We start from the raw sequence: 9,869 nt of genomic DNA, 5'->3' as shown, positions 1-9,869 counted from the left end.
TGTCACATTTGGGGATTCCTCACCCACATTCATTAATGCTTCAAATCGGTTCTCAAGATGTATAGGGGGTTGTAAAATTCCAGTGTTTACAAGTCTTGTCATAGCCGTATCTGGGGTAGAGGATGCTACAGCAGAAATACGAGATACTCGTGACAATCTGATGTCTCGAGTGCCTTTGGGTCTCGCTCCCTGTTTGTGCCATCGATTAGTCTGTCGATCAGCTTGTTCTTCTACACTTTGTATAAACTGTTGAGATTCACTAGATTTATAGGACTCACCGGCTGTATGCTGCGGGGGTCCGTGATGACGATCTGCTGTGTGTTCCACCTGTTTTGGAGGTCCAGCAAGTAACTTTGTTTCAAGAACCGCAATCCTTTGTAGAAGTCTGTGGCAGTTCATGCAGCAAGTAGATTCCACAAGGGGCATTTTCTTTCCCGTCTGTTTGAATGTAGACAGCTGTGTTTTCCTGTCTCCGGAATGTAAACTGGTGGCAGTGGGAGGCAAAGAGTCTTCTTTTTCTAAAAACTGTGTTGTTAGAGCACTGTGCTGATATGCTGAAGTTAAAATCTTAGAGAAATCTGAGAAAAGTGCATAAATAGGGAGCGAAGCGCAGAGCAATAAACAGGAGCGTCCGAACAGTAGCGAAGCCGGAAGCAGTAAGACTACACCAGACAGACAGCTCATTAACCTCCTGTCTGTAAGCAGACACATTACCGTCCTGGATGAGGCCGATCAGTGTGGTGTCGTCTGCAAACTTCAGGAGTTTGACAGAGGAGTCTTTAGATGTGCAGTCATTGGTGTAGAGGGAGAAGAGCAGTGGGGAGAGAACGCAGCCCTGAGGAGCTCCAGTGCTGATCGTACGGGTGCTGGATGAGAATTTTCCAAGCTTTACTAGCTGCTGTCTGTCTGTCAGGAAGCTGGTGATCCACTGACAGACGGAGGTGGGGACGGAGAGCTGAGTTAGTTTGGGCTGGAGGAGTGATGGGATGATGGTGTTAAAAGCAGAGCTGAAGTCTACAAACAGGATCCTCATATAAATCCCTGGTCTGTCCAGATGCTGCAGAACATAATGCAGTCCCATATTGACTACATCGTCCACAGACCTGTTTGCTCTGTAGGCAAACTGCAGGGGGTCCAGTAAGGGTCCAGTGGTGACCTTCAGATAAGCCAAAACCAGTCCAACACTTCCCATAACACCCGATGTACTTGTTACATCGTAAGAAGAATGGCATCTACACTAAGATTAGTCTGTTTCTTTCTTATTCTGAGATCACCGTTGCCACCCGATACAGTCTGTATCCAGATCAGATGGAGGGTCAGCACCTAGAGACGACCTCTATAGCCCTGAATGTCAGCAGAGATCAGGACACCTAGATGAACCCCAGAGACAGATCCCCAGTGAGGACCTCGTCACCTAGACAGCCATCGGGACAAGACCACGGGAAGCAAATTAGTCCTTTACAAAATCTGACTTTGCTGCAGTTGGAATTGAACTGCTGTTTCACCTGGCCAGAGGAGAACTGGCCCCCCGACTGAGCCTGGTTTCTCCCAAGGTTTTTTTCTCCATTCTGTCACCGTTGGAGTTTTGGTTCCTTGCTGCTGTCGCCTCTGGCTTGCTTAGTTGGGCACACTTATTTTCCAGCGATATCGTCTACGTGATTGCACAATACTATTTAAACTGAACTGAGCTGGACGATGACATCACTGAATTCAATAATGAAATGCCTTTTACTGAAAATTGAGTGTTTATACTTGTCATTTTACATTATTGACACTATTTTCCTATCCTGATATTGGAAAGTTGCTTTGACACAATCTGTATTGTTAAAAGCGCTATATAAATAAAGGTGACTTGACTTGACTTTCAAATGATTTCATGGCCACAGATGTTAGAGCCACAGGTCTGTAGTCATTAAGTCCAGTAATTTTGGGTTTCTTTGGGACGGGGATGATGATGGAGCGTTTGAAGCATGAGGGGACTTCACACAGCTCCAGTGATCTGTTGAAGATCTATGTGAAGATGGGGGCCAGCTGGTCAGCACAGGATTTCAGACAGACTGGTGTCACACAATCTGTGCCTGGTACCTTTCTTCTCTTGTTCTTTCTGAAGACCTGGTGCACGTCATCTTCACTGAACTGAACTGCAGGTGTGGGGGAGACGGGGGTTGCAGGAGGTGTGAATGGTGTTTTTTCAAACCTGCAATTAGGGATGGGAATCGCAGGGTACCTCACAATACGATATAATCACGATACATGGCTCACAATAACGATAATATCACGATAAGCAATTCTGTGATAATCTATATATTTCTAGAAAATCCTATAATGATACATCACAATTTCTGCCTAAACAAAATGCCTGTGAAAAGGTTAAGTGCACGTTTTCTTTCTTTATTCAAGTCCAAACTGTTAGAAAACAGCAAAAAAAAAAAAGTTCTGTAAATGAATTTTAACATGTTGAGTAGGCTAAATTAATAATTTTATTCTTGGACTTATTAAAAGCTTACACTTTTCGTTTTCTCTGTGTGTAAACAAACACATTTAACTGCACAAGACGCCATCTGTTTTTGTCTGCTTTGATCACAGGCATAATTGGAGTGTTACAATAACTAGTTGTTTCTATTAATACTCCTGCCTTCAGTAAACCTTCAATAGTGTTTTTTATACCTGCTTCAGCATCAGGACGTAAAGGGTATTGTGATTTTCTGGGCAGATGTGCATCTAGCTTAAGTTGTACTCTCACTGGATTTGCTGATTTTATCATTCCTACATCTGAGTCATGTTGAGACCATAGTTGATACCTGACGCTCTACTTCCTTCAGTAGTTCAGTGTCAGTAGTGTCTGTAGTCATCTGCGTCAGTTTCTTTTGACTGATAACTACTTCTTGAGGAATTCCCATCAAACTTGTTGCACATAAAATTTTGATGTAATTTTTGTCAGCTGAATGAAAAATCAACAGTTGTTCTGTTGGTTCCCATTTGCTTTGTTCTGCCTTTTTCATCATTGGTCCTAGATCTTTTCCTTCTCAATTTTTTCCTACATATAAAGACACATGTGGCACAGAATCTGTTACATTGAACCATTTTTTCACAAATTCACATTCAGGTATACTCAGAGCTGCTCCCTGTTTACCTATTATAATGTGCTGTGAAATTATTTCAATTTTTTATCCTTTAGTTTCTTCCTGCAATTTCTTTCCATTTTTTTTCATCTCTTTCGGGATCATATATCATTGTACAATGAAATTCTGATTTTGGAAACTGTGCTTCTGGAATCTGTGCCTCAATAAACTTTCCCCATTTATTAATTGTCTGTCTCACATCTGGTTCTATCTGTCCTATCCAGTAAACATTTGCTTTTGGCTCTACAACCATCATCTGAATTTCTATTCCTATTGTGTCTATATATACTCCTTCAGGAGAACACCAAATTTGTAGTCCCAATTTACATAATGCATCTCTCCCTAACAAATTAACAGGAGTCTGATTTGACACAAGAATGGGCATTGTTATACTTAATTTTTTTGTTTGTAGACACACTGGAGCTGTCATTGGAATTAGCTGTATTTGTCCCGAGAATCCTATTGTCTTTGCAAATTTGGCATAATTTGAATTTATACAGCTTTGAATTATACAGCTTTGAATTGAACAGCTCCTGTGTCTACCATCATTGGTGTGGTCTTTCCCTCTATTTCAATTTGCAAAATAGGTTCTTGATCAGCTTTAGTTGTTAAAATTGGAAGCTGACTCTCCCATCTAGGATTCTCTGGGCACCCCTAATATCCTTGATTTGGACCTCCCCAAGGGTTTACTGGGCCCTGTAATGGACCTCTGGTGGGCTGCTGCCAACTCTCCCCCCTTCCACCCCGAGGTGGCTGTTGCCATTAACTGGTGGGACAGTCAATTTTGTTATGTCCGAGTAGTCCACATCCCCAACACACTCCTGGAGGACCAGTATAAGGCTTGCCTCTTCCTCTCTGTCCTCTTTGTACTGGTTTTCTTTTCCATCCCATTGGCCATGGTTGTTGAGTATATACATTAATGATGGGTACAGGGATCTGTTGTGCTTTTGGAGGGACTGTGGGCTTGGCTGAATAGCTGATGGAGGAGCATTTACTGGAGACATCACTGTCATTTGTTCTAATTCTTCTTTCTTTATTGGAGTTTGAATCTTTTTCTTGTTCTTTTTTTGTCAGCTCTTCAAGTTGTAATTGAGTTAATTTTCTTTGTAGCTCTTTCTCTTGGCTCTTTAGCTTCTGTTAATTTTTTCTGTATTGCTCCACTGCATGAGACACATGGTCACAGAACTCTTTGTGTGTTTTAGAGTTTAAGTCGACCACGTCCTCCAGCCTGCTCTTTCAGCTTGTGGCACAGCATCAATCACAGCATTTCTAAACAATGTTGCCATTAATGGGTCTCCTTCTGGATTCCCATCAGTTTCTTGTTTCCATCTTTTCAGCTGTCTCTGGACATATGTGGTTGGATTTTCTGTTTCCCCCAGCTGTTCTCCCTTTAATGACTTTGGGTCTAGTCTGATCGGGTAATCGGCACACAGTGCCTGCCACACTGCTGGACAGAATGCATCAAACACAATTCGATCCATGTAGTGAGAGTCCACAGCTCTTTCCAGATTGGATGCTTGAAGAATTTCCTCTTTGCTCCTCCTATAGTTTTTGCCAACAGTGCTTTAATGTCACCCACAGCTAAAAGTTTGCCCATAGTTTCTTCTTTGAACACCTTAATCCACTTCCCAGCCCCTTCATGGATGTCTGGGAGGCGAGTGACCAGCCCCTCAAGGTCCTGTGAGGCCCAGGGGACATACTGTCCCTGTGTACCCTTAATTAAAATTGGGAGATGTGCAGCCCGTGGTCTAAGTCTTCCCAGACAGCAGTTGACTCTGTGCCAGATCCGTTTTCAAACCAGCAAATCCGTATTACAGTCACATCCGTTTCAGTGCTGTAACACGAATCCAGCCCGGGCTTGCTGGCTTGATTAGCATTTTGCGGAAAGAGTAAAAAAAATGTGTTGTAATATACTGTTTCAATATCTTAGAGAAACCAATTTAAGTGGAAGGATATAGTTTTTTTTAAACAATGCTTACACACAACATTCTGGTCCACACTCATACCAGATGGTGGCGGTAATGCACCAAAAAGTTGTTTGCCAACCGCCAATAAACCTTAGTAGAAGAAGAAGACGTCAAGACGATCGAGGCAGACGGACTGCACGCTGTTAAAACTTCACTAAGGTATGTCACACCGTGTTATCACACTGTTCTACTAACAAATTAATTTCTTATTATGTTGTGTACTCGATAACTTAAAGGTTTGGTGTTTTTATTGCTCCTTAGATCGGTGTTGGACCGGCGAACACTTAGGCCTATGTTATCAGAGGACTTGCTAACATGAAGAAAACGGTCCAGAGGTCTGTAATTATACGTAATTAACTAATTTTAACTTAATTACTTAATTTAAACTTTAGTAATTTTGACTGCTTCCATTAAAATTTAATGTTTAAGATTGCTGCCTGTCATGGTGGGCTAGCAGTGTTAATGTTTAAGTACTAACCCTCAAGGCTGCATGCATTTATTTGATAAAAAATAAAATTAAAAAAGTAATATTGTGAAATATCATTTGAATATATTTTAAAATGTAATTTATTCCTGTGAATTTTCAGCATCATTACTGCAGTCTTCAGTGCATGATCGTTCAGAAATCATTCTAACATGCTGATTTAATGCTGGATTTTTATTGGTGCTCAGTTATCAGTAATAATTCTTATTATTATTAGATGTAAAAAAAAAAAAGAAAAACAGTTTTTGCTGCTTAACATTTTCTGGAAACATTTTTATGATTCTTTGATGAATAGACAGTTCAAAAGAACATCATTTATTTGAAATATATATTTTTGCTTCATTATAAATGTTTTTACTTTTATCAATTTAATGCCTATTTGCTAAATAAAAACAGTCATTTCTATTAAATAACACACACCAAACATGTGAATGGTTGTATATCATGGTTTCTGCATATATTAAGGAGCATAACTGTTTTTCAACTGATAATAATCAGAAATGTTTCTTGAGCAGCAAATAATAATATTAGAATGATTTCTGAAGGATCATGTGACACTGAAGACGAGTAATGATGCTGAAAATACAGATTTGATCACAGGAATAAATTACGTTTTACAATATATTCATAAACATTTTAACTGATAATTACTTTTAAAATTGTAATTAAAATATAATTTATTTCTGTGATGGCAAAGCTGAATAAATAAATGCTTTTCTTTTTAACTTTTTATTCATCAATAAATCCTGAAAAAACTATCACAGATTCCCAAAAAATTAAGCAGCACAACTGTTTCCAACATCGATAACAACGGAGTATCTAATTAGTATATTATAATGATTTCTGAAGGATCATGTGACACTGAAGACGAGTAATGATGCTGAAAATTCAGCTTTGATCACAGAAATAAATTATATTTTGAAGTGTATTAAAATAGAAAACCATTTTATTTAATTTCATTATTTTTAATACTTCACAATATTTTTTTTCTTCTGTATTTTTGATCAAATAAATGCTGGCTTGATGAGCATAAGAGACTTATTTCAAGAACATTAAAAACATTAATGTGTCCAAACTTTTGACGAGCCCGGTCCCCTTGAACAAGCAGGCAGAACGCTTTCAGGCACACTGAATGATAGAAACAGAGGGGCACTGAGGAGATATACATGTATTACATTATATTGTTTGGTATGATTTTTATTTATAAAATCTTTGCCAAAATATGCTTTTATTTCTGTTAACGGTATGCTCCATGTTAATTGGGTAAATTAACTGAGAAATTGTCCAGCAACACTATATAACGATCCGTTTCAATTTCAGGTTCCACCTGAGAGCCGGGACTGTCAAACAGTAAGGTGAGTCCATTTTTTTGGTTTGTTTGTTTTTTTTAGTTTTCAGTGGAGTTTGAGTTATTCAAGCTATTTGAATGCCACAATTTATAATTGAGTATTGATAATAATAAGTGCCTGATAATGTTACAACTTGTGCTGTTCAAAACATACTGTTTGTTAGGGCCGATTGAGGCTTGCAGCTTTCTGGAGAAATGCTCCTTCAAATAACTTCACACTCATCCTGAACAATATACCTGTTATGACAGTCATAGTCATCTAGCAATGCTATAGTCTGTGTGTCATTTGGGTACAAACCCTTTTTCATCTCAAGTCGGTGATTAAAGGAAGTGTGTATGACACTGATGTCCCATGCACTAATTTCCACAGTGGAGCATGTTAATAACCTGTGACTGTTATGTGTAAGGCTTAAACATTGCCTTCCTTGCTTTGTAATACTAAATGAAACAAATACATTCATAACATATCTGTGTAATATGCAATTAGTTGTGTATTTTTTAATATATAAAACAGGTGGCACAGGTTCCCCTTGCTTTTCTTCTCTGTTATATCAGTTATTATACTTTGCACCTATGGGCAGTAAGCAGAATGAACATGATCTTTGTTACACACAAAGCAGGACAAAATTATTTGATTACAGGAAAATTAAAAAATGCTAACCATGGATAACATTTATGATATGGAAAAGAACTGGAAGTGAAAAATGCTTACTGATGCTCCAGAAGGAAACACGATACATTAAGGGGGTGAAAACTTTTAAACAGAATGAAGGTGTACATTTTTCTTATTTTGCCTAAATATTTTTTTCATTTAGTACTGCCCTTCAGAAGCTACAGAAGATACTTCCCAGACAGCAAGCAGTGTCGGCCCAGATCCGGCCCACATGGATTTCACGCGGGCCAGATGTGGGCCGAATCTGGGCCAACACTTTGTTGCTGTCTGGGTTACATGTTTCCCACAAGACAAAATAAGTTCAATTTATCATGATCTTCAAATTCAAAAAGTTTTCACCCCCTTAATGCATTATTTTTTTCTTCTGGAGCATCAGTGAGCGTTTAAACCTTCTGTAATAGTTGCATATGAGTCCTTCAGTTGTCCTCTGTATGATTTTGAGATCCATCTTTTCATACAGTCACTGCTGGAAAGTGTTCAAATACACAAAAATGTTGGAAAAGCACAGCATTTGTGGGAGCTGAAGGATTTTTCTGAAGAACAGCAGACGGTTTAACTGTTCAGAACAAACAAGGGACTCATGAGCAACTATCACTAAACAAAAACACACAGCTGTGGATCATTCAGGGAACAACACAGTATTAAGAATCAAGTGGATGTAAACAATGGGGTCATTTTTATAAATTCAACTTTTTTCTCTTGTGGACAATATGTAAATGTCTTATCCCTCTTATTTTGGTAAAATAATTAACATTTTGCAGATTCTGCAAGGTGTATGTAAACTTCTGACCTTATATGTGTGTTTGTGTATATATGTACTGTATGTATGTGTGTGTGTGTGTGTATAATATATTTAATATTAATATTTTAATATTAAAAAGATATTTAATCTTTTTTTTTTTCAGAGACAACGAAAAGAGGGGAACTGTCTTTAAAGCTGTGGAGTCAGATGGAGGGCTCGCATTTACCTCAAAAACGGCATTGCAGAAGACTCGAACAACTAGAACCAACTCAAGCACACAATGGTGACACACATTTGTAAGACCTTTCCCTGTGAATAAAATTTCACTGTGGTAATTATTCAGATTCTTCTCATTCTTATTGTGATGCACTGTTTTAAGCTTAGTGAATATTATGTACAGTAAGCACTAGAAGTAGAGACTTATACTACTTGGGGTAGTTTTAATTTAACTTTAATTTTGCTTTTGATGCAAAAATTATCAAAAGAAAAGATGTAGTGTAGTAAAAGATGTTTTGTTGTAATTCAATTGTTTTAATATGAATATTGTTTTAATAGTGTTCAGGACAGTAATTGTCTGTACATCTAAATCAGTTCTTTAAACTTTTTGTTGTCTAAGACCTTGATATTATACCTTAAGGAAAAAAAAAAAGATATTTAATTATGTATTATGTACCCAGACAGCAACATAGTTCTGGCCCAGATCCAGCCCACATCTGGCCCGTGTGAAATCCATGCGGGCCAGTTGTGGGCCGGATCTGGGCTGACACTCCTTGCTGTCTGGGTAAGATGCTTGTAATCATTGCTTTTAAAGGTATTTATCATTTCTACTTAAATAGTCATTATCTACTTGTATGATTTGTATTATCTGGGAACTGTACAAATACTGTGGCATATGGACATTACTCTTTTTATTTGTAACTTTTAAATGCAATACTCTTTTTAAATGCATTTTCTGTAAAGCTGCATTGGAATATGTATTGTGAAAAGCACTGTACAAATAAACAAATTGTGTTTGAATTCTAGATATGTATACAACTTATTTGTGTGTGTGTGTGTGTGTGTGTGTGTGTGTGTGTGTGTGTGTGTGTGTGTGTGTGTGTATGAAGGCATATATATATATATAAAAAATACACAAAATGAGCTGGCCCAGATCCGGCATGGTACTGGACCAGATCCTGCCCACATTTGGGCCGAATCACCATAAAGGAATCCGCATCTGGTCTGGAGCTGGCCCAGTTCTGGTCCAGATCTGGAAAAAACGGATCCATGCCGGTATTGGCCCGTTGTGCCAAAAGACACCGGCCCAAGTCCGTTATGCGGATCTGGTCCAGAATGTCTGATGGGTCTGGACCAGATCTGGCCCAAATGATTTTTGCTATCTGGGTTCCTTTTTCTCTTCCTTGTTCCCATGTTCCTTTATCAAATGATGATTCCTCCCCTTCACTCACTTCCTCTCTGCTTTCTAATAGTTTACTTCTATCTTTCACCATTTTATTGGCATCTTTAACTAATTTTTCTGTTTCTTTAATTTTC

General features: G+C 38.4%; 1 long non-coding RNA gene across 2 annotated transcripts; it reads left to right on the top strand.

The window, feature by feature from the left end:
- The first annotated feature begins 3,784 nt into the window (after positions 1-3,784).
- Positions 3,785-9,358, top strand: LOC131547591 (uncharacterized). 2 transcript variants are annotated; one of them, XR_009272969.1, is made up of 4 exons: positions 3,785-5,248; positions 5,351-5,424; positions 6,894-6,928; positions 8,500-9,358. It is a non-coding gene; the product is annotated as an uncharacterized LOC131547591 (long non-coding RNA). The 2 variants fall into 2 exon arrangements; XR_009272968.1 differs by having other exon boundaries at positions 3,785-5,424.
- Positions 9,359-9,869: the final 511 nt, after the last annotated feature.

Source organism: Onychostoma macrolepis, chromosome 09 (genome assembly GCF_012432095.1).
Source record: "Onychostoma macrolepis isolate SWU-2019 chromosome 09, ASM1243209v1, whole genome shotgun sequence".
Lineage (NCBI taxonomy): Eukaryota > Metazoa > Chordata > Actinopteri > Cypriniformes > Cyprinidae > Onychostoma > Onychostoma macrolepis.
This window is presented reverse-complemented; position numbering and strand designations above follow the sequence as displayed.